Source organism: Cebus imitator, unplaced genomic scaffold, assembly GCF_001604975.1.
Source record: "Cebus imitator isolate Cc_AM_T3 unplaced genomic scaffold, Cebus_imitator-1.0 Scaffold102, whole genome shotgun sequence".
Taxonomy (NCBI): domain Eukaryota; kingdom Metazoa; phylum Chordata; class Mammalia; order Primates; family Cebidae; genus Cebus; species Cebus imitator.
The window spans coordinates 5,332,562-5,357,944 of NW_016107417.1; the positions used below are offsets into that span (position 1 = coordinate 5,332,562).

At 39.7% G+C, this 25,383-nt stretch overlaps 1 long non-coding RNA gene across 1 annotated transcript; it reads right to left on the reverse strand.

The window, feature by feature from the left end:
• Positions 1-510: 510 nt before the first annotated feature.
• Positions 511-14,167, reverse strand: LOC119472490. Its single transcript, XR_005201642.1, has 3 exons — positions 13,855-14,167; positions 8,722-8,880; positions 511-688 (listed from the first exon to the last, which is right to left on the reverse strand). It is a non-coding gene; the product is annotated as an uncharacterized LOC119472490 (long non-coding RNA).
• Positions 14,168-25,383: the final 11,216 nt, after the last annotated feature.

The window sequence follows — 25,383 nt, forward strand, 5'->3', positions numbered from 1 at the left end:
CAGGGAAGGTAAGTCTGCTCAAAATCTTCTCTTCAGTTCCAGTCATCTTAGTTTTGAAAAAGCCTATTCAAGCCTCTGGCCTTATAGCTCTCCTGTCCTCTAATTTAGCTTGCCAGAACAGCCATATTATAGGGGGATAACAGTCAAGAATTCAATCAGCAAAATAGAAAGCACTCTAATTATTCAAAACAGAAAAGAATCTAATCCAGAGAGTTAACCTACAACACTGTTGGAGACACGAGGGGAAGGCCTAGAGGAGACATGAGGGGAAAGTAATGTCTCTCAGGGACCAGGACCTGCAGGAGGCCACACTGGTCTGCCCTAAACAATGGGCATCCATCACAGAGCACACATTCACTGCTGCTGCCACTGGAACCTTGCAAGCATTCACAGGTGCATGTCAGCTCTGCAACTGGGACCAGAAGTCTAGGACCTTCAAGTTACTTCTGCCATCTCCCTCTCATTACATAGGAGTCCAGCCCATTAGAAGAACCAGGCTGGAAACCAGCTGTCAAGGGGATCTTGGGAAGGTAGTTCTAAGGAGTTCTACCCCATTGGTACAAGACAGGTATAGGCCTGAGTACTCCCAGACAATAACTGGTACATTGGTAATTATAATCATTTAATAAACAGGCATGTTGTTTTCTTTCTAGTTCCCAATCTTTGCATATTGTCCTCTGCCCGAACTCTATAATTAAGGAGGAATGGAAGTGAAATTTCAGCACCAAACTGTATCTGAACCCTAATATTTTTATGTATTTGCCAAAAGCATGTATAGCAACTTTAATAACTTATCAGTCAAATAAGAGGAGTTTATCAATTTTGTAATAAAAACATACAAACAAACACAAATCTTTTGTGAAGCAGTAAAAGCATATCCTGTAACCCAAACCTAAGAAAGTAATTTTGTGAACCTCTAATAATGGGGTGATTTCTGAGTTTCTGCTGAGGCCTGTGCTAAAGGGAGGCCAGAATGTGTGTTTGAAGAGAATGACAACTGAGAGAAAGGAGTGGAGACCTGGAGGATGATTTGGGGGGAGATTGTTTTATTTCATGCTGAGAGAACAGGGTGGAGGAGAAAGGGAGGAGTAGAAGAAGTATGAGAGAGTGGCTAAAACCATTTTAGAGCAGGGATGCCTAATATCCAGCTTTACTTTGTTTGAAATTTTGTGATAATGTTTCCTTTAACATCCATACACATCGAGCGGAGTTTTAAAAGAAAACAAAGAGCTGATTTCACACTCAGATTGATGCCAGAGAGGAGGGGGAAAAAGTCACAAAGCACAGAATGGAAAACCAGAACTCAAGAAAGAAGAAATCAGACTCAGAGATGTCCTGAGGGTGTGTCCCTAGAGAGTCCACAGAAATCTTGGGAACAGCACTGGACTTTTCTACAGAGTGTGGAATAGAGACTAAGTCAAACCTTTCTAGATCTTAGGGACCATGAATTCTTTTTGATACTTAGGTTATACTTTTGTACACTTGACTCATAGGAAGTTTGGTACAATGGGAGTTTCATTGCTACCAGCCTCAAGTCTCTGCTATGGTACATTCGTAGACTGGGCTATCTATCCTGAGCTAGCCCTTTTATGTCACCATCGCACTATATCCATGGGTCTGGCATCTAACTTCAGATCACAATAAGAAAGAGAACCCAGAAGTTTGAGCCAATTGTTCCTTTATAAAAGTCAGTTTTGCAGTGTTATGTAGGTCTAACATTCAAAATGGCCTTTGGCCACTTAATTGGAATTCCATGGGTGGTTAGCAGTGGCTGGTTTGGGGAGTTAAGGTTAGCCTGGTATTGTTTCATTGTCTTCAAATATTATTGTGACATAGACAGGCATGAGAAGTCAAAGTAAATTAAAATTACAAATGCCATCCAAAGGTGGGGAAAGGGAGATAAAAATAATATTAGGTCCTTGTTTCCGTTTGTTTTTGGATATTTTCCATTCTTCTACATACTTGGTACTTTTTAAAATATTTTGTTCAGATTTTATCAGTGTTATCTGTGGGAAGTTTCATATGATTACTTCACTCTACTGCCGTTACGCCTTCCTCTCAGTTTGGGAGTAGGATGTTTGGGGCTCTTTTGATATAGCACATGTAAAGAAATGTATAGTGGATGAAGAACAATATCTCTTTGCTAAATAGCTGCAGAAGGAAACATTGTCAACACAGAAAACCTTTCTTGAATTAATACTAAATGTTTATTTTTATATACAGTGGCCAGAATATTATTCTGATACTCTTTTTTTTTCTCTCCATTTTACCAAAAATCTATCATACTAGCTAAGTGTTTGCCAGAACTCACCAGAAGTGAGGGAAAGGGGGTCTTTGGGATAAATGTTCTCCTGCCAAACAAGGATACAGGCAAAAAAATACACATATTAAAGAAAAAATAACAATAATCACAACATAGGTTTTCCTTGAGATTAAGTCTCAAGAACTGAGACACATCTAAGACACAGTTTCATGGTTGCTGACAAAAAAAAAAAAAAAAAAAAAAAAAACACTCTCAAAACTCATGGGTCAGAGAATAAGGACTTTATTCTTCAAGGCACAGCAGATAGCATGAGCCTCATGTTCACTTCAGTTCCCTTTCCCATCTCCCAAAGCACACAAGTTCTACTGGGATCTGTCCATTGGCCAGCATGGATGCTACCTACGCCCATGTTTTTGTATCCCAATTGATGACCATTGATCTTAGGAAGCCCTCAGTCTTATAAAAGGGCTGCTGCCAAACTTGCCCAACCTTTATTCCAGAAGGAGACATTATCCTTTTATTCTGAAGAGCAAACAAATCTGTCCTCTGTTAGAGATAGACGCTATGGCTATCTTCCAAGACTGTTTACCATACAAACATCCTTGGAAAAATATTTGGGAACAAAAATGGATACAAAACATGCAGAAACACAAGAAACCCATAAAAAAATTGTTTCCCAATGAAGTTGCCCACTAGATTTTTGAAACAGAAGTAGGAAAACTATCATGAAACCAGTACCTGTAACCAAAGAAAGGCTTTTCTCCACCTGCGAAACTTGCTCTGCTAATAAATGAGTGGCTCCTCTCCCATGCAGCCAAATCAAGAGATCAATACTAATAATCACTGAGGTAGCAGATATTAAAACAGACTACCAGCCTGTAATCCCAGCACTTTGGGAGACCGAGGTGGGCAGATTGCCTGAGATCAGGAGTTTGAGACCACTCTGGTGAACAGGGTAAAACCCTGTCTCTACTAAAAATACAAAAATTAGCTGGGTGCAGTGGTACATGCCTGTAATCCCAGCTGCTCAGGAGACTGAGGCAGGGGAATCTCTTGAACCAGGAAGGTGGAGGTTGCAGTGAGCTGAGATCATGCTGCTGCACTCCAGCCTAGGCAACTGAGTGAGATTCTGTAAAAAAAAAAAAAAAAAAAAAAAGACTACCATCTCTTTCAATGCAATTACCACACAGTGCACCAACTTAAAATATATATATATTAGCAAATAATCAAGGAGGAAGAGCAATTTTTAAATGTTTGAATATAAATGAGATTCTTTTCTTGAATAATTCATTCATTCAGAAAGGAGTTATAACCCGTCGCAATGGCTTTAGAATCTCTCTAATAATTTTGTGTTAAGGGTTGGGTTTCTTGAAACCACTGAGACAAAGGTAAATTTTTGAGACTTTGCTGCTAACATTTATAAGGCAAATATATAAATATACCACACTTATATTTGATTATCAATTACCAAAAGAAAAAAATTTTTTGAGACAGAGTTTCGCTCTTGTTGCCCAGGCTGGAGTGTAGTGGCGTGATCTCGGCTCACTGCAACCTCCGCCTTCCAGGTTCAAGTGATTCTCCTGCCTCAGCCTCCCAAGTAGCTGGGATTACAGGTGTGCGCCACCACGTGCAGCTAATTTTTTGTATTATTAGTAGAGACTGGGTTTCTCCTTGTTGGTCAGGCTAGCCTCAAACTCCCGACCTCAGGTGATTTGCCTGCCTCAGACCCCCAAAGTGCTGGGATTACAGGCATGAGCCATCACGCCCAGCTATAATATTTTCTTATGGCAGCCTGAACTAAGACAAGGTTCAAGGCTGCCAAGCATAGCTTTCATCATCAGAAACAGGATATTTAAAAACAATTTTTAGAATTCATTGAATAATTTTTAACCCAGTTCTTATTTGTACTGAAAAATTTAATAACAGTAACCTGCTTTAGTTAAAAAAATAAATAAATAAACTGGGAAATGATTTAGGCAGTGAATGACAACTAGCTAAAAAAGAAAAGGATCTTAATGCTAGTTTCCTCCTGGTGTCTTTGTGTTTGTTTTAAGGCACCGTAGGGTTTGGTGGGATTTCTAAAACACAAGCAAATTGATTGTCCAATGCAACGCCTTTTGTGGACGCAATAGAAAATAGATTTCTTCTGTTCTAGGTCATTCTTCTGTAAAATGGCACCCAGTTTGTGTTGGTAAATTGTTTTAAAATTATTGGTTCTTGGGGACCAAATAATGCATGAATTCTGTTTTTGAAGATTAATAGTATTTTCCACTCCATCTATCTCACTGTGGAAAATGGCGGTGGTGGTGGATGTCACACAGGCTGGGAACACTGGTCAAACCTGGCCATCTGTGCCTGGATCGGTTTCAAAGCTCTTTTATACAAAGGGTCTGGATGAACAGAGGAGGCTTGTCTAAAATGCTTTGTTGTGCTGCATGACCAATAACTATTTGGGCAGTGCCGAAGATAGGAACGGGATTATAGGCCTCTAGGCAGCTCATCAGAGAACGTATATGAGTAAATTGGAAATCACACACCTGAAAGAAACAGGGCAGTAAATGCTATTGTAAAAGTGACTTAAAGAAACTCTGTATTCCCCAAAGAGAAGACTTTTAATGGCTTCTCATAGTTATTCACATACACTGTTGTATAACAGAAAAAAGAAAAAAAAAATACTCCTTTGCAAGGCCGAGGCGGACAGATCACCTGGGGTCAAGAGTTCGAGACCAGCCTGACCAACATGGTGAGACCCCTGTCTCTACGAAAAATACAAAAAATTAGCCAGCAATAGTGATGTGTGCCCGTAGTCCCAACTATTCAGGAGGCCGAGACACAAGAATCACTTGAACCGGGGAAGAGGAAGTTGCAGTGAGCTGAGATCCCTCCACTGCACACCAGCCTGGGCAATAGACTACCTCAAAAAAAAAAGTGCTCAGAGCCTGTGTCTTTAGAGCAAAAATACAAATCTCTCAAATTACATGAGAGAAGATTGTGAGAAAATATACCACTGTCATGGAGCATTAAATACAACAATTTTCTAGACTTTACATAGATGTGAGAAAATTTTAAATGAAACATTTATATGTCTTTTTGTTGTTTTACTAATTTCCCATGAATAAGGGGAAAGAGCTAATAGATTACAAAATTAAATTAGAATGCATAAGGGAAGATAAAAGCAAATGACATTTTATTTGATATTTAAATTAACAATGTTTTGCATTTAAATAAAAATCTACCTTAAAACACGGCATATGTTCAAGTTAGAATAAAAACAAGTTTTCTCTCACCTTGTGGAGGGCACAGATGTGCCCAGAATAACTATTTAGTCCACTCTGCAAAACATTCACTAAGTATTATAACTCATATACCATTTTCTTATGGCCAAATGTCGTATATGGAGTGGATTAAATTATAAATTTTAGCATTATAGAACAATCTATGGGAAGCTATAGAGTTTAAAACTGATTGCTATTTAAAAAAAAACTGAGTAGAAACTGCAAATAACTTGAAGACTCTGTTCCTCTGTTCAACAAGTGAATGAAAAAGAAAATAGTATTTCCTACCCAGGAAAATCTGCTTGACCTGATAAATTGACTTCAGATTACAAAATCACCAGATGTCACTAAGGCTATCCTAGAGTAGAATTTTCCTTCCATTCTTAAAATGATAAAGAACAGGCTAAAGGATTATTGCCATGTTCTTTAGAGTCTCATAGCAAAACAACAATTTTATTAGGACAACTTTTATCATTTACTACAAACTTAGACTGCCATTGTCCACTACACACACACACACAATCACACACAGACACACACACACACATCAATAAGCCCCTTTTTTTTGAGGTTCTAAAGACTGTACCACCATTCAGCCTGTTCCCAGTGCCAGCTTTGCCACTCTAAATTTTATCTAAAGTGGTAAATTCAGTCTGGGAATGGTGGCTCCTGCCTGTAATCCTAGCGCTGCGGAGGCTGAAGTGAAAGGATCACTCGGGCCCAGGAGTTTGAGGCTGCAGTGAGCTGTGAATGCACTGCTGTGCTCCAGCCTGGGCAACAGAGTGAGAGCCTATCTCTAAAAACAATTTAAATCCTGCATACTCAAAAAAATTGGAGAAACATCTCAAAATTACAGTTGATGAATTTACAGTCTAGCAATTCTTAATTTGACAGTGCCCATCTGGGATTTTCCCTTATTTCTCTGAGGCTCAGTAAAATGGAGAGAATTGTATCAACCTTGTGCATTATTTGTGAGAAGGAAAGATAACCCAGTTATAGCACCAAGCACCAAGCACCAGGCCTGGCACCTGTGGTCAATGTTCAATCAATCACACCTGTTAAGGTTCTTGGCGATTTAGGAACCAGGGCTTCTCGATTTTGCTATTTGCACACAGAGTGGTCTTTTACCATTAAAAAAAATTACAAATTTCTAAAAGGAGGGGATAATTTGGCCGCCCTGTCATGGTCTGTCTTCTCTTTTCCAAGTTTATTCTGCTTTTTGATTCCACTTGGACTGGAATTTGTAGTTGTTTGCTAGGGCAGCTGCAACAAACTACCACTAATGAAGCAGCTTCACCAACAGGAACTTACTGTCTCACAGTTCTAGAGCCCAGTGTTAGCAGGGGTCATTCCTTCTGATGGCTGTGAGGAAGAATCTGTGCCAGAGATCCAGAGATCCAGTGTTAGCAGGGGTCCTTCCTTCTGATGGCTGTGAGGAAGAATCATTGCCAGAGATCCAAAGATCCTGTGTTAGCAGGGGTCCTTCCTTCTGATGGCTGTGAGGAAGAATCACTGCCAGAGATCCAAAGATCTGGTGTTAGCAGGGGTCCTACCTTCTGATGGCTGTGAGGAAGAATCACTGCCAGAGATCCAGAGATCTGGTGTTAGCAGGGGTCCTACCTTCTGATGGATGTGAGGAAGAATCACTGCCAGAGATCCAGAGATCCGGCGTTAGCAGGGGTCCTTCCTTCTGATGGCTGTGAGGAAGAATCATTGCCAGAGATCCAGAGATCCGGTGTTAGCAGGGGTCCTTCCTTCTGATGGCTGTGAGGAAGAATCTGTGCCGTTACCCTCTCCTAGCATCTGGTAGTTTGCTGCCAATCTTCAGCATTCCTTGTCTGGTAGAACCATTAGTCTGGTCTCTGTCTTCATCTTCACATGGTGTTCTCCCTGTGTGTGTGGCTGTGTAAATACTTCTCCTTTTTACAAGGACATGGTCATATTGGATTATAGCCCACCTTACTCCAGTGTGACCTCATCTTCACCTACATCTGTAATGAATGACCTTATTTCCAAATAAGGTCACATTCTAAAGTACTGGGGATTAGGACTTTAACAGATGAGTGTTGGAGTATACATTTCAACCCATAACAAAAAGCTCTAAGACTCTCATTATTTCCGTGAACTTTCTGGACTGTAAACTCTAAGGGAAACAAGCAGGACCTAATTATAACTCTGGTTGTCAGCCTCTTTACATTGCAAGCAGTCTGCACTGGAGCATGAATATGTAGCATTGAATGTATAGGGAAAAGAATCTGACCTTCCTACTGAACAGCAAATCTTGTTCTGAAATTTTACCTGATTGTTTTTAAAGTAGAAACTCCACAATTAATGTCTTGCATTGTTTACTTTCATCAATTGCAATTAATAGTTCAACTAAAAACTACTTCATTGACAAGATGGGAGTTCAGAAACCCCATCAAAGGAAATGAAAAACATGGCACAGCTTGATCAAAAATCTAAGGATGAGCTTCGGCTGGATACATGAATACTTGATCCTGCTCAAAACAAAGGAGCCAAGCTCTGAGGCTTGGAACAATTTTTATTATGAAAAAATTTTCTTTGGGTAGATTTTTTTTTAAATTTGGTTTCCTTTTTCTGTTGTTTGAAGAATGATCCATATACGGATCTTTTTTTTTTTTTTTTAATTTTTTTTTTTTTTTTTTTAAGGTGGAATGCTGGATGCACAAAAGGTTTGCAGTGAAAAGAAAGTACACCTCTCTCTGTGCCTTCCAATTACCCAGACACAGTCCCTGGAGACAATGCCTACCTACCGCCAATTCCTTTAGTCTCTGCATTTACAAACACCTAAAAACACCGATAGGTACAGACAGCAAAAGACAGCAAGTGCACTACCCTGCGCCTGGCTTCTCTTTACCTTGTATCTTGAAGATCCTGCCAGATCAGTCGCTGTTTCACTTACCATAGCAGCTGCACTCATTTTGTTCCAGAGTCCTTTTGGGTAGGAATTTTGTTTGTTTGTTTGTTTGTTTGTTTGTTTTGAGGCAGACTCCCACCCTGTCACCCAGGCTGGAGTGCAGTGGGGTGATCTTGGCTCACTGCAACCTCCACCTCCTGGGTTCAAGCAATTCTTGTGCCTCAGCCTCCCGAGTAGCTGGGATTACAGGCACACACCACCACACCTGGCTAACTTTTGTATTTTTAGTAGAGACGGGTTCTCACCATATTGGCCAGGCTGGTCTTGAACTCCTTTCCTCAAGTGATCCAATGGGTAGGAATCTTATGTATAAACGAGCATGGTGTTGAGTCCTATAATGCGCCACCTCCCTGCCCACACTCCATATCACTTCGCCACTGCCAAGGGGAAGGCAGAGCTCACGCCTGCAATACAATATCAAGTGGAAAGACAGACAGACTTAAATCAGGGCTTTCAATGGCACCATTGTACTGTTGAAGTTCTGTTTGGTCACTTGTAGTTTGAAAAGAAAAAAATATCCAGTTCAGGAATTGCTTCTCTACCAAGCTTGCCTACCTGCCTGCCTGCCTGCCTGCCTGCCTGCCTGCCTGCATTCCTTCCTTCCTTCCTTCTTTCCTTCTTTCCTTTCTTCCTTCCTTCTTTCTCTCCCTCCCTCCTTCCTTCCTTCCCTCCTTCCTTCCTTCCCTCCTTCCTTCTTTCCCTCCTTCCTTCCTTCTTGCCTTCCTTCCTTTTTTTTTAATGGAGCTTTGCTGTTGTTGCCCAGGCTGGAGTGCAGTGGCGTGATCTCGGCTCACTGCAGCCTCCACCTCCAGGGTTCAAGCTATTCTCTTGCCTCAACCTCCTGAGTAGCTGGGATTACAGGTGTCTGCCACCATGCCTGGCTAATTTTTTGTATTCTTAGTAGAGACGGGGTTTAACTATGTTGGCCAGGCTGGTCTCAAACTCCTGATCTCAGGTGATCCACCCGCCTCAGCATTCCAAAGTGCTGGGATTACAGGTGGGAGCCACTGTGCCTGGCCTAAGCCTTTCTTACTAGTTCCTTTGCTCCTTTCACTCCTAAAAGGTGATAGAAGTATAAACATTTTTTCCTAAAAATAAGAAAAAATAAAAATTTTCGGAGTTTATTTATATATTTAAAGTGGCTTACTCGCCTTTGCTAATGCTCTTATTTTTTTAATTATTTCATTTTAATTTATTCTATTTCACTGTGTCTTATTCTAGAAAAGATTTACTAAGGCTCTAGTGTCTTGTAAAAGTCCTGAATAGCTCAGATTTTTCTATTTGCTTAGAAATTTACAGATTTTTGAACTGCTTTTGAATATTAAGAAAGTCTTTCTGCACAAAGAAACAATATGTAGTATTACATGATTATTGTTCTAGTCCTCTAAAGTGCTTTTTCAAATTTGTAACTGTTCAGTTCAGTTGATTAATTAAAAGTTAACAATCTCCTGTGTCAAATCTTTTAACACATAGAAAAGTAATCATTCCTTTTTGTATCATATTTATCATGCTTTTTATTATAAAAGTAATATATCCATTGTAAAGTTATTTAAAAATAAAGGCACATGCACTGCATTTAGTTAACCATAACTGGCATTGGCATTTTTCATGGATACTCCCAAATATTTTCCCATGCACATTATATATTTGCATTTCAATAAACTCAGGATCACATCACATGTACTAAATGGCAAACTGCTTTTGCTGCCTTATCGTGTATAAGGAACATTTGTATATCATTAATCCTGCAGCACGATTGTTAATAACCACAGTGACTCTATCATAGGGCTGGAATGTGATTTATTTCAAATGCCCCACTGTTGAATGTTTAGGTGGTTTATAGTGATTATGCATTCAAAACAATATTGGAATACACATATGCATCACTTTCTTACACATTTTGCCAAATTATTCTCCCAAATACTTTAAATGTTTGTTCTTAACATTTGAGAGAATAAATGTTTGAGAATCTGATGGATTTTGCATCTCTTCTCAGAAAAAAAGGGCAAATATGTTCACATTTTTATACAATTTAGGAGCCCTCCAACCAAAACAACCCCAGATTAAGAACTGGTGGCATTTTATGTCTCTACAAACCATGTGAACGCCCTTTTGCTCACACTATCACTTTGTTTTCAAACTTTCTGCTGGCTTGAGAAATGAAACAGCACATCAGTCTTTTATTACTCTGTGACTGATCATGTATTTTTGTACGTCGCTTATTCAAGCCTTGATACCTAATATAATTCATATTCTAAATATTGAATTTAAAAAATCTAACACAACACTATAAGATCACATAATAATGTGGAAACATTCAATTCCTGCACATTCTCTGGGCTAATAAATGATTCCAATTTGTCATGTCTCAATATTTCCACCAGAGGGCAATATTAGCCCATCTATTATTTCTCTGGCTTCAGCTCTCAAGATTTCAATTGACTTTCACTAGAAGAATCTTCCTGAAAAATACAAAGACAATAAAGTTAAATACTGCATTATGCATGTAACACAATATTATATTATTATATAAAAATTACATTGTTATAAATTTTCTATTTAATTTGTTTGAACACATGAAAATGTACGAATGGAATTTCAATAATTCTAATCATAATCAGTACTTCAAATGAAAACCATGCTTTTATTCACATTCTGTATTATATCTATTTACTTAAATTATCATTATTTGTAGGATGATGTTTGCAGTATGATTTATAATAGATTCTTCATAAACCATTAGCTTAAACAGGAAGAGCAACTGATTCTTGAAAAGTCATTCTTTAAAGGCAGCCAGATTAATTCTTGATTCCAATTATTTTGTGCCTTTGGCTAACTACATAAGAAGATAAAACCTAATTTATTTTTCTAGACTAATAAAGATATGCAGCGTATCCTTCCAAGTGCTAAGGATATTGTTGTGAAGTAAAACAGAAATCTTTGACCTCAGGGAGTTGACAGGTTACAGGGTTGGGACAGGAAGGAGAAACAAATCCATGCATCCTATATACACATTGGAGTGTGGCAGGGTCAAGGGTGTTAGGAGGAAATAAAGCCCGGAAGAGGGATACAGCACACTGGGATACATGTGGAGACCATTTTAAATTGAGTGGCCAAGGAGGCTGCACACTGGATGACATCTAAGCAGAGAGCTTAGGGAGCTGAGGGACATGTTGATCTGAAGAAAGACAAATCCAAGCAGGGAGGGGACATCAGCTGCAAGCGCTGACTGGTGAGAAACAGCAAGGAAACCACTGTGGCTGAGACAAGTGAGCCGGAGGAGCCAGAGTTGGGAGGAACGAGGAGAGAGGGCAGAAGGCCTTGGCAGACTCGGGCTTGGACTTTCACTCTGAATGAGATGGAGAGAAGTTGGGATTTTAAGCATAGGCAGGACGTGATCTACATGCATAAAAAGAATCATTCTGATGACTTTCCACAACAGACTGTACAGGGACAAAGGTAGAGACAAGGAGACCAGTTAGTAAGTTACAGCAATTAACTACATAAACTATGGTGATTTGGACCAAGGTGATGGTGACAGAGAGACGAGTTTGGGGGCAGATGACATGGGTGGTGCTGATGAGCTACAGAATAGGGAGACTGGCATTCAGGGGAGAAGTCTGGGTTGAAAATACAAAATTTGGAAGACATCAGAGTCACTATAGAGATGGAATGAGAGCCCAGCCCTGGAGCATTCAATGTTAGTTAATTTCATTTAGACATTCCACAATGTATACGTATTTCAGAACATCATGTTGTACAACATAAACATACACGATTTTTATTTTTTAATTTAAAAGAGTAAATACAAAAAACAAAATCTATACTCTCACAAGTGCTTGCCTCAGCACATCGTTACCGGTGTTAGATATTAAGATTTTAAAACATTTTTGCTCATTTGACAGATAGAAAATGGTATTTATTGTTTGTTTTGTTTGCATTTATATATTTTTTTAATGAAGCAATGGGATAATGTTTTGAATATCAAAAAGAAAAGAAAGTCACTGCTACTCCATGCCTCTTTATTCTGTATTTTACGGGGAAACATGCCTAATAGAAGCTGTGTATGTTAAAGCTAATATCCTATCTAATTGAGTTGAACTGTGTAGCACCCTGACTGCAGGGCTCTCCACTGTTTAAAGGGTGGCACATCCCACAGCTGACCTTAGTTTTGCACGGAGGAGCCCACTGGGTGATGAATCCTGCTTCAGAGGACACTGGCTCTTATCATCCAGTGGGGATTTTCACGGAAACATCTCCCACAAGAACAAGCAGAGCTTTGCCCCAAATATCTCCCGCTGCAGCAGACAAGGCCTGCTACCCAGTTCCCTGCGTTCCCTGCTGATTTGTTGCAGAAAATGGACAATGAAGAAACGATTGCCAAGTGGGAGGAAAAAGAGGCCACTTCTAAAAACTGGCAATATCTTTCAAATATTTTGAATTTTATTAGATTCAGGATTTACTTGCTATTCCCTCTGACCAGGTAGACAGACTTGCCCAGAGTTCCATGTGATTTGCATTTTATATAATTCCAGTTTCTGATGAAAAGTCACCATCACATCACAGACATCTCTGCAACAGAATTAGGCATCCCTTACTTTGTTTCCACCATCCCCTCATTCTCTTTCCTTTGTTTGCTTTTTCTCTGATGCCCTTTCCATTCCTGAAATTCCGTGCAGTGTGTGTTTGCTTGTTTTACTCGAAGCCACCTCCTCCTCCTCCTCCTCTTGCTCCTCCTCCTCCTCCGCTGTGAGGGCAGGAAATTGCTAGTTTTGTTTACTCTTCTTCCCAGTACCTTGAACACAGCACGCAGAGAAGCCACTCGATAAATATTTGTTAAGCAAATGAATTGATGTGAATAGATTCTAACAGAAGAGGAAGAAAGGAATGTTGAAGCTGATGGGAACCGCGTGCATAATATTAGGAATATACTTATACCCCCAAAAAATGTTGTTTACCTGAAATTCAACTTTAACGAGGCATCGGGAGTTTCATTTGGCAAGTCTATTTTAAATGTTGGCAAAATACCCCAAACATAACACATCCATGTAGGTGCTTAAGCAATATAATCAAGAGGTAGCATGATATAGTGGGAAGAGCTGGAATTAGGATCAGACAGCCCTCGAATCATGTGGCTGTTGAATGTTTATTTTATGAAACATACTCTCTTGCATGCTATAAAAATGATTCAATTACTTGTTTAATAACTATGTGTCAAGCACAGGACTTGTATCCAGAAGTTAATCCACAATGGCACAAACTTTTCTATACTCACTTTTCCCTTATACTTTATTGACAACATCTTGCAAATTAATTACCTTCTCAAAAATGCTATCCCCTTATTCTTGTTCAGAATCATAAATGAAGTCCACTTTTACCTTTTGCTGAAGACAGATGAGTCTGTTGGCAGAATTTATGTTGGAAACGGGTTTATAATGTTGGGAAAAGTCCATGCTGAGACAATGGATGACTCAGCAAGGCTAGTTTACTTCCTGCAGGAAGGATGCAACTCACCTGCAGTCTTGCCAGGAGAGCACACCTTAACAAAGGAGACAAGGACATTTATAACTTTCATAACCTGACACAGTTGCCCTACTGCTGGGTCCAGTTTCCATTGGACGGAACAGGACCTCACATTCTTTGCTTGACCGGATTGGCCAAAAATTGGAAATTTCCTGAATAGATAATGGGGAAAGAAGACAAGGCAGAAGAAGAGGCTAGTCTGGAGATCAGGAGGGTTTCCAAATAAGGAATTGTTTAAACGCATGCTCTGATTGAAGAGACCCCCAAGCAGGCTTTGTGTGAGCAACATGGCTGTTTATTCACCTGAGTACAGGTGGGTTGAGGCAGAAAAGGGCGTCAGCAGAGGGCAGTGGGTTTTATAGGTTTGGGGTGGGCAGTGGAAAGTTACAGAACTTACAGTTGGTGATTTTTTTGCAAGCTGGGAGGGAGTGGTAGGGTGTGGCATCATGAGCCAAGATTGGTTATAAAGTCCAATTGCCTTGTCAATTGAGGCTGGGATAAGAAACAATAGAGAATGTCTCAGAGTTAACTAGGTGCCACAGGGGTTGATCATTTCTTCCTCTTTCTACGATCTTACAGCCATTTCAGGTTTTCTAATTCCAGATGGCCCTCCAGAGGTGTACGTGCAGTTCATGGGGGTGGCCATTGCCGTTCACGGCATGGTCAGACCTTACAGGAATGGCACACACCAGGATTTGGAGCTTGCTCAGTTCTGTGTAGACATGCCGGAGTGAGTCAAGGTAGCTGATTTAAGATGTAGCTGGTTTAGAGAATATATATACATGGGTACATGTTTATGCTAATAGTGGATAATGGCCATAGAGCAAGAGATTGTAACTCCTTATAATGTAATCTAAGATATAAACTTTGAAGAAGAACTTTCCCATCTCTCACAATTTACAAACACGTAAAATGGATCTTTCACTCCAAGTGTTCCTGAATATATTTCTGTCCAACCTCTTTAAAATCCCCTGGAAATGTTTTAAGATCATAGGCTCAGTGGGAGTGAAAAAATGGTGGCTAGGAGGCAGGACTAACTTGCAGCTCCCACTTGGATGAACAGAACAGCATGTGGAGACTTACATCATGCACATTTGCCTCAAGAACCACCATAGGAGCATACCAGGAAAACGAAGAATTAACAGACCCTTTGAAAGAAGCAGCTTACTGCTGCAAGCTCCATGAGACAGCTGAAAAACCATGAGTGCCCAAAGTATGAGAGAGAGGAAGTCCACCTCTGAACACACATCCTCAGGGGGGAACCTGAAAATCTAGATTATGGGAGAAGAATTTAACCTTACCTGTAGCTGAAATGAATTTAGAGAGCCAATGAAATACAAAAGTAGAAGAAGCAGTGGGAAAAGCCCTGTAGACACTCCTGGTCCCCAAGGAAGCCATTTCTGACTTTACCTTATAGGAATCCTTGGGGAAAACAGCCAGTGGAATTGGGAAAGGCCACCAGGAGGAGAATCCCAGCTGAACTTGGTTCAGAATCCAGGGCAGGCAAATGGGAAGTGCAGATAGGAGCACAGAAGCCATGACAGACAGGGAGACATGAGGCCTGAAACCCATGCAAGCTTTCCCCCACTTCCTTGGTGACCTGTACAAAGCAGCAGAGGCAGCCATAATCCCCCTTGGGACATAACTCCATTGGCCTCAGGACCACCTATGCATCCCCCATAGTGGCTGCAGCAAGCCCTGCTGAAGGGCAGTCTGAGCTCAGACATGCCTAACCCTGCCTCCACTTGATGGTCTTTCTCTACCTGCCCTGGTAGCCAAAGACAAAAGACATAAACTCATGAGAGCTCTGTAGCCCCACCCACCACCTGAGAAACTTGAGTACTTAGGTCACCTGAGGGCAAGCTTGTATCCCCCCTGTACTACTGCAGGTGATGCCCTCTTGAAAGCACCACCTCCTGCTTGGAGACCAACCAACTCAGGATGTTATGGCAACTCATAACAAAACAACCCTGCTCCAAGGAAGGAGAAAACAACAGAAATCCACTGCCATAAATCCTGGCTAACCAGAGGTCCTGAGTCTGTCCATGTCACAACTTCAGTGATAACATAACCAGCATTCGAGGAAACAAGCATAGTAAATGAAACTACCACCAAGTGCCCCCACAGAGTCTGCCTCATTCCCCTGCTACCTCTACTAGAGCAGGTGCTGATATCCACAGATGAGATACTTGAAGATGGAGCTTGCACAAAACTCTTTGCAGACAGTCCCCAGTACAACCCAAAGCATGCAAGCTCTGCTGGGTAGGCAGACCCAGAAGAGAAATAACAATCTGTAGTCTGGCTGTCAGAAAGCCTTATCTCTAGGGAAAGGGGGACAGCACCACATCAAGGGATCACCCCACAGAACTAAATAATCTGAGCAGCAGCCCTTGAGTCCCAGATCTTTCCTCTGACATAGTCTACCCAAATAAGAAGGAATCAGGAAAACAATTTTTGTAATATGACAAAACAAAGTTCTATAACACCTCCAAAACATCACACTAGCTCACCAGCAATGGATCCAAACCAAGAAGAAATCTCTCAATTGCCAGAAAAAAAATTCAGGAGGTCAACTATTAAGCTACTCAAGGAGACACCAGAAAAAGGTGAAAAACAAAGAAATTTTGAAAAATAATATAGGATATGGATGAAAAAATCTCCAGAGAAATAGAACATAAATAAAAAATAATCACAACTTTTGGAAATGAAAGACACACTTGGACAAATGGAAAATGCACTGGAAAATTTCAACAATAGAATTGAACAAGTAGAAGAAAGAACTTCAGAGCTCAAACACAAGTCTTTCAAATTTACCTAATCTGACAAAGACAAAAAGAAAAAAGAACAAAATAATGAATAAACAAAGCCTCCAAGAAGTTTGAGATTATGTTAAATAACTGAAACTAAGAATAATTGGTGTTCCTGAGGAATAAGAGAAATCTAAAAGTTTGGAAAATTTATTTGAGGAAATAATTGAGAAAAATTTCCCTGGGCTTGCTAGAGATGTAGACATCCAAATACAAGGAGCTCCAAGAACACTTGGGAAATTTATCACACACAAAAAAAATCACCTAGGCACATGGTCATCAGGTTATCTCAAGTCAAGGTGAAAGAATCTTAAGAGCCGTGAGGCAAAAGCATCAGATAACCTATAAAGGAAAACCTACCAGATTAACAGCAGATTTCTCCGCAGAACTGTACAAGCCAGAAAGGATTGGGGCCATATCTTCAGCCTCCTTAAACAAGACAATTTTGTATTCAGCAAAACTAACCTTCATAAATGAAGGAAAGATACAGACATTTTTAGACAAAAGCTGAGAGAATTTGCCACTATCTAGCCAGCACTAGGAGAACAGATAAAAGGAGCTCTAAATCTTGAAAGAAAGCCTCAAAATAGAAACTTCTCAGAGCACAAATCTCAGAGGACCTATAAAACAATAACAAAAAGAAATAAAATTACAAGGTATTCAGTCAACAACTAGCATGATGAATAGAATAGTACCTCACATCTCAGTACTAACATTAAATGTCAATGTCCTAAATGCTCCACTTAAAAGATACAGAATAGCAGAAGTGGTAAGTATTCACCAACCAAGTATCCGCTGCCTTGAAGACACTCCTTTATCTCAAGTGAATTTGGGCCCAGTAAGGTCCAGATCCCCTTCTCCCTACAGGACTTAAAGCAAATCAAGGGGGATCTTGGCAAGTTTTCAGATGACCCTGACAGAAATAAAGAGGATTTCTAGAATTTCACTCAAATACTTGATCTCTCTTGGAGAGACATTATGTTACCTTTTGATAGGACCCTGAGGGGCACTGAGAAACAGCCCATTCTGCCAGCAGCAGAGAGATTTCGGGATGAGCTTTGTATCACATATCACATCAGGGAAGGCGTAGAATATTATCCAACTGGAAGAGAAGCAGTACGAGTGAATGACCCTAAATGGTATCCCAACGATGAGGTGGAAAATTGGAAGAGGAGATGCTTTCAGGCTTATGTAGAACTAAGACCAAGACCCTCAATTATACTAAGTTGTCCATGATCGACTAAAGATTTGATGAAATTCCCACAGCCTTCCTAGAAAGGCTAAGAGAAGCCTTGGTAAAGCACACCTCTCTAGCTCCTGATTCAGTCGAGGGACAGCTTAATCCTAACTGACAAGAACAGTTATCTCTCTTCTACAGTTTATCTGCTCCCATACAAGGTTTAATTCCTTTCAACAGAGTGAGACAGCTCACTCTGTTAGTATATTTCACTTCTTATCTCCGTAATCTTTGGCACTAAATTCTTTCCTTGAATAATACACATGTTTAACCCATGCATACTGAACATTATAAAACTTTTTTTTTTTCTCTCATGTCTGGAAGCCATCAAACTCCAAATGGTCAATCAGGAACCAGAGCCTCAGATGATGGCTCTGCATTGCTAGAAACCCTTAGATAGACCTCTGGAAGGAGTCTGACTGCTGTTTTCCCCCAAACAACATTGCCTGTTAGCAGGAAGCAGCTAAGACTGGTTATTGTCTATATTCTAATGGCAGTTAGATGGTCCCTTTAAATAATAATGGAAGGGGGCAATGTGTCCTTGCAATAAGGCAGGAGTCTAATTGAGCTGATTAACACAAGCTGCCTATGGATGGCTAAACTAAAAGAGCACCCTGTAACACATGCCCACTGGGGTTTCAGCTGTAAACATTCAGCCCTAGACACTGCCATGAAGTTGGAGCCCCATGGACTGCCCATCTTTAGGCTCTTCTAAAGGTTTGAGCAACAAGGCATTGAAGAAGTGAGCCACACTCCCATTGCATGCCCTGCAAGGGGAGCAAGGGAACCTTTCCTGTTTCAAAAACATATGGCATCTAATACCAGAGCTCCAAATTTTATTTTAAAAGTTACCACTAGACTTAAGAAATGAGATAGATGGCAACACAGTACTAAAGGGGGACTTCAATACTCCACTGACAGAACTAGACAGGTCATCAAGACAGAAAGTCAACAAAGAAACAATGGATTTAAACTATACCCTAGAACAAATGGACTTAACAGATATTTACAGAACATTCTACCCAGCAATTGCAGAATATACAGTCTATTCATTAGCACATGGAACATTCTCCAAGATAGACTATATGACAGGCCACAAAACAAGTGTCAATAAATTTAAGAAAATCAAAATAATATCAAGTATCCTCTCAGATCACAGTGAAATGAAATTGGAAATCAACTCTAAAAGGAACATGCAAAACCATGGAAATATATTGAAACTAAATAATCTGCTCCTGATGATCATTGAGTAAACAATGAAATCTGAATGGAAATTTAAAACTTTTTTGAATTAACAATAATAGTAGCACAACCTATTAAAACCTCTGAGGTATGGCAAAAGCAGTGCTAAGAGGAAAGTTCATAGCATTAAATGCCTACACTGGAAAGTCAAAAAGAGCACAAATAGAAAGTCTAAGGTCACATCTCCAGGAACTAGAGAAATAAGAACAAACCAAACTCAAAAGAAGAAAAAAAATAACAAAGATCAGAGTAAAACTAAATGAAATTGAAACAAAAAAATACAAAAGATAAATGAAACGAAAAGCTGGTTCTTTGAAAAGATAAACGAAATTGATAGATCATTATTGAGATTAACCAAAAAAAGAAAAGAGAAGATTGAAGTAAGCTCAATTAGAAGTGAAATGGAAAATATGACAACCAATATCACAGAAATACAAAAGATCATTCAAGGCTACTATAAACACATTTATGTGCACAAGCTACAAAACCCAGATGAGATAGACAAATTCCTGGAAATATACAACCCTCCTAGATTAAACCAGGAAGAATCAGAAACTCTGAACAGACCAATAACAAGCAGTGAGATTAACACAGTAATAAAAATTTGCCAATAAAAAAAAGTCCAGGACTAAATGGGTTCACAGTTGAATTCTATTTGACACTAAAGAATTGGTATCAATCCTATTGACAGTATTCCACAAAATAGAGGAAGAGGGAATCTTCCCTAAATTTTTCTATGAAGCCAGTATCACCTTAATACCAAAATCAGGAAAGGACATAACAAAAAATAAAACTACAGACCAATATACCTGATAAACACAGATACAAAAATTTTCAACAAAATTTAGCTAACCAAATCCAACAGTATATCAAAAAGATAATCCACAATGATTAAGTGGGTTTCATATAGGGGATACAAGGATGGCATAACATATACAAGTCAATAAATGTGATACAGCACATAAACAAAATTCAAAACAAAATAATATTATCATGTCACTAGATGCAGAGAGAGCATGTGACAAAATCCAGCATCCATTCTGATTAAAACCTTCAGCAAAATCCGCATAGAAAAGACATACCTTAAGGTAATAAAAGCCATCTATGACAAACCCATAGACAACATTATGCTGAATGGGGAAAAGTTGAAAGCATTCCCCCTGAGAACTGAAGCAAGACAAGGATGCCCACTTTCACCACTTCTGTTAACCATAGTACCGGAAGTCCTAGAGAGAGAGCAATCAGACAAGAGAAAGAAATAAAGGTCATCCAAATCATTTAAGAGGAAGTCAAGCTGTCACTGTTTGCCAATGATATAATCATATATCCAGAAAACCCCTCATCCAAAAAGCTCCTAGATCTGATAAATGAATTCAGTAAAGTTTCAGGATACAAAAGTTTCAATGTACACAAATCAATAGCACTAGTATACACCAACAGCATCCAAGCTGAGAATCAAATCAAGAATTCAACCCCTTGTATAATAGCTACAAAAAAGTAAAATCCTTAGGAATATTTCCAACCAAGAAGGAAAAAGACATCTACAAAACTCTGCTGAATTAAATCATGGATAACACAAACAAATGGAAACACATCCCATGCTCATGGATGGGTAGAATCAATATTGTGAAAATGACCACACTGCCAAAGCAATCTACAAATTCAATGCAATCCTCATTAAAATACCATCACCATTCCTCGCAGAACTAGAAAAACCAATCCTAAAATTTATATGAAACCAAAAAAGACCCTGCATAGCCAAAGGAAGACTAAGTAAAAAGGAGAAATCTGGAGCCATCATATTATTCAATTTCAAACAAACTACAAGGCTATAGTCATCAAAGCAGCATGATATTGGTATAAAAATAGGCACATGGACCAATGGAACAGAATAGAGAACCCAGAAATAAAGCCAAATACTTATGGCCAACTGATCTTCAACAAAGCAAAAAAAAAAAAAAAAAAACATAAAGTGAGAAAAGGACACCCTATTTAACAAATGGTGCTGGTTAATTGGCAAGCAACATGTAGAAGTATGAAACTGGGTCCTCAGCTCTCATATTATGCAAAAATCAACTCACAGTGAATCAAAGACTTAAATTTAAGACCTGAATCCATAAAAATTCTAGAAGATAACATCAGAAAATCCCTTCTAGACAGTGGCTTAGGCAAAGACTTTATAACCAAGAACCCAAAAGCAAATGCAACAAAAACAAAGATAAATGAATGGTACTTAATTAAACTAAAAATCCTTGTACAGCAAAAGAAATAATTGGCAGAGTAAACAGACAACCCACAAAGCAGAAGAAAATTTTCAAAAATTATTCATCCAACAAAGGACCAATATCAAGAATCTTCAAGGAACTCATACAAATCAGCAAGAAAAAAAAAAAAGATAATAATCCCATCAACAAGTGGGCTAAGGACATGAATAGACAATTCTACAAAGAAGATATACAAATGGCTAACAAACATGAACAAATGCTCAACATCACTAATTATCAGGAAAATGCAACTCAAAAACGGAAATGCAATACCACCTTACTCCTGCAAATATGGCCATAATTAAATAATCAAGAAATAATAGATATTGGGATAGATATGGTGAAAAGGAACACTTTTACATTGCTGGTGGCAATGTAAACTAGTACAACTATTATGGAAGACGGTATGGAGATTCCTTAAAGAACTAAAGAACTAAGTAGATCTACCATTTGATCCAGCAATCCTGCTACTGGGTCTACAGAAAGGAAGAGAAGTCATTATATGAGAAAGACACTTGCATACACGTGGTTATAGCAGCACAATTCACGATTGCAAAAACATGGAACCAACCTAAATGCCCATCAATTAGCAAGTGGATAAGAAAATGTGATATATATGATGTGATATGATATGATATATATATGTATACACATAGTGTGATATATATATGAGTATACACACACACACCCCATGAAATACTACTCATTGTGAAGTAACTTGGGAATGGAAAATCAAACATCTTATGCTCTTACTTATAAGTTGGAGCTAAGCTACAAGGATACAAAGACATGAGAATGATACAATAGACTGTGGGGACTCAGGGAGAATGGTAGGAGGCAGGTGAGGGATAAAAGATTATACATTGGATACAATGTACACTTCTGGGGTGATGAATACACCAAAATCTCAGAAATCACCACCAAAGAACCTATCCATGAAACCAAACACCACCCGTTCTCCAAAAACTATTGAAATTTAAAAAAAAAAAAAATCACAGGCTCATTAACTCAATATTGTTTCTATGTATTTTGCTATCCTTATCAATAAGATATTTTATTATCGAAACTATCTATATCCCCATTGCCATCAGTGTCTATGTAGAGAGGGAAATATGTGTGATTCTTTTTCCCAGGAAGCTCCAAAGGGGCATTTTCAACATATTTCCCTTTTCTTTCTTGCCTGGGTCTTTCCCAGCACTTCGTTAACACTGGGTTACTTTGGGCTCTATAAACAGCTACTTCCACACCTTGTATTTCATGGGGTGGAAGGACAGTGTGTGAAGTTTAAGTGGCATAAATTCATCAACAGTCTCTCATAAGATTCAATGCTGTTTGAAATTCTTCCATGGAGGTCAGAACTTTCTTTTTCTACATAAACATTTTATTTTAGAATAATTCTAGTTTATAGAAATGCAGTAAAGATAGTAGAGTTCCCAACATCCCACACCCAGTTGCCCCCATTGTAAATGTCTTACATAGACACAGTACATTTGTTGCAATGAAGGATCTAAACACAACCAACAAGATCCTTCAAAACATAACCATGACACTGAAAAAGAGTTAACAATAGTTTCTTAGAAAGCTTTGTTTAGCCCAAGGATTTCCTCCATCTTTGACCCTTATCCATCTGCCTTGATCCCCACATTGGCGGGCAATTATCCTTTCTCCAGATGTGAGAACAACACAAGGTAAGCAGTTGCTCACCTATGGCAGAGTGTCTCATGTGAGGACAACACTCGGCCCTGTCTGGACATATTTTTGGTTATCACAACGAGAGAGGTGCTACTGGCATTGAGAGAGTGGAAGCTAGGGTTGCTGCTCAGCATTCTATAGTGCACAGAACAGGCCCCACCACAGACAATGATCTGGCCCTAAATGTTCACAGTTTCAAGACTGGTATACTGGAATAAGCCAAGCTGGGAATACATAGAAACTCCATGCTCTTCACCACTCCAGATCCCCATCACCTCCCTGCCTTCCAACCAATTCCTGGGATCCCATGGCATAGGGCTTGGGGAACTTAGCTGGGAAGGGTGTCTGATCAAGGGGCACCCTCCATGCTGCAGACCACGGCCCACTCAATCAACGAGGGCCAGAATAAATACTGTACTTGCATTCTGAAACTTGACAGTGAGAATGATAGATGCATAAACAGCACTTCAAAGGGATTTTCATGTCCAGAGAATGGATGAGTGCTCCCCTCTTGTGGGAAGTGACGCCAATGGGCCGGGGGCAAAGATGGAGAAAACTATCTTGGGCTAAACAAGTCTCCTTAAGAAACGAAAATCATTTAAAAGAAAGAAACGGTAGTTTCCCAAAACAAAAACAAAAAATGGAGAACATTGCTTTGCAATGCAGCATTGAAGAACAAACTGAAATGAACAAATTAAAATTTCTTGTTCAGATTTTGATTATCCTTATTTGGACTCAGAACAGGTGTTATAGAAGAAATGTCCTCTTCTCACAGGAAGTGGCTTTGAGCTCTCTTCAGTGACAGCTGTGGTTATCTGTGATTTAGAAGATGCCTCTGAGAGGTCCGTGTTCTGGGGTCCCCACACTCAGTCTACCCACTTAGCACTTCTGACAAGGACAAAAGGCTCACAGAGCACAGAAAAGATGGGAAGAATTAACTTGGAGGTGAAAAGAGGAAGACAAACAGCAAGTCCACTGTGGAAGAATAAGGAGGAGCCCCCACAGCCTTCTCCAGCTCTCCTCAGCTTCCATTTAGAGAGTTCCAAACCCCAGCAGCACCCGACATCTCCCCACAGGAAGTTACATTCCCCAAAATTACAGAGCAGAGCTTCTTACTACAAAAATCTTTAACACAGCAATAATACAATTGTGATCTATTGCCTTCTCTACCATGTTAAATGATGGTGGTCTTGTCTACCATTCTATATTTACTATATGGTTTTACAACTTAGAAATTCTTGTAGCTCTGTAAAACTCAGTTATGTGAATGACATCCATAGGCCCCGGGGAATGTGGACCACACCTACACAGCAGCCTTGCCAATTTTATCATCCTACACTTACTGTGCACAGAAAGCCCTTTGCTGATTTATTTTCTGTAATACTTGATATTCTTTGTGGGCACCAACCCCACCAAGAGAGGAAAAAATACAAATGTATTCCAATTGATAAACTCCATTAAGTAAATAGCATCATTGGTTAGCTCTGGATCCAGAGAAAGCTAAGCATGTTAAATTTCCTTCACTTCCTCTGCTCCTCTCCAAAACGGCAGTTGAGTGAATGGCAGCGGGCCTCGGACACAAACACACACACCATTCTTCACTCTCTGTCTCCCCTGCCTCATCCCTGGAGTACCTGGCTGGCAACTAGTGTTCAGGCCTGGGCCTGAGGAACTGTTAGGTCTTTCTCAGCTGGTTCAGGAGATGGGCAACTCTGATGGTGCCCGACCTTCCATTACTATTCTATGCCCAAACCACCCTACCCTTGTTTCAGGTGTCACTTCCCCTCCAACACACACATACTCCCACATTACCCCTTCCATTAAGTTCACCCACCAGTATCATCAGCTATCTGGATAGTTCTCTACAGCATCATGGAAGCTTCTAGAAACAGGGGGCATTCTGGGGAATCAGGCCTGCCTGACCACGCAGTTGCCCATGTTGCTATGAGAAGAATCTCTGTGAGATTTCCCTTTTTTCCAGAAGGCAACCAGGCAGAAAAACACTTTTCTGGAAAAGAATAATATTCTCTTCCTTCCTCTGTTCTCATCCTTCCTAAAATGGCTCTATATTCAGCACTGTGGCCCAGAGAGGATCCCACAGACAGGCTTTCTCACCGCTCCTGCTGCCTCTGTTACCTCCTT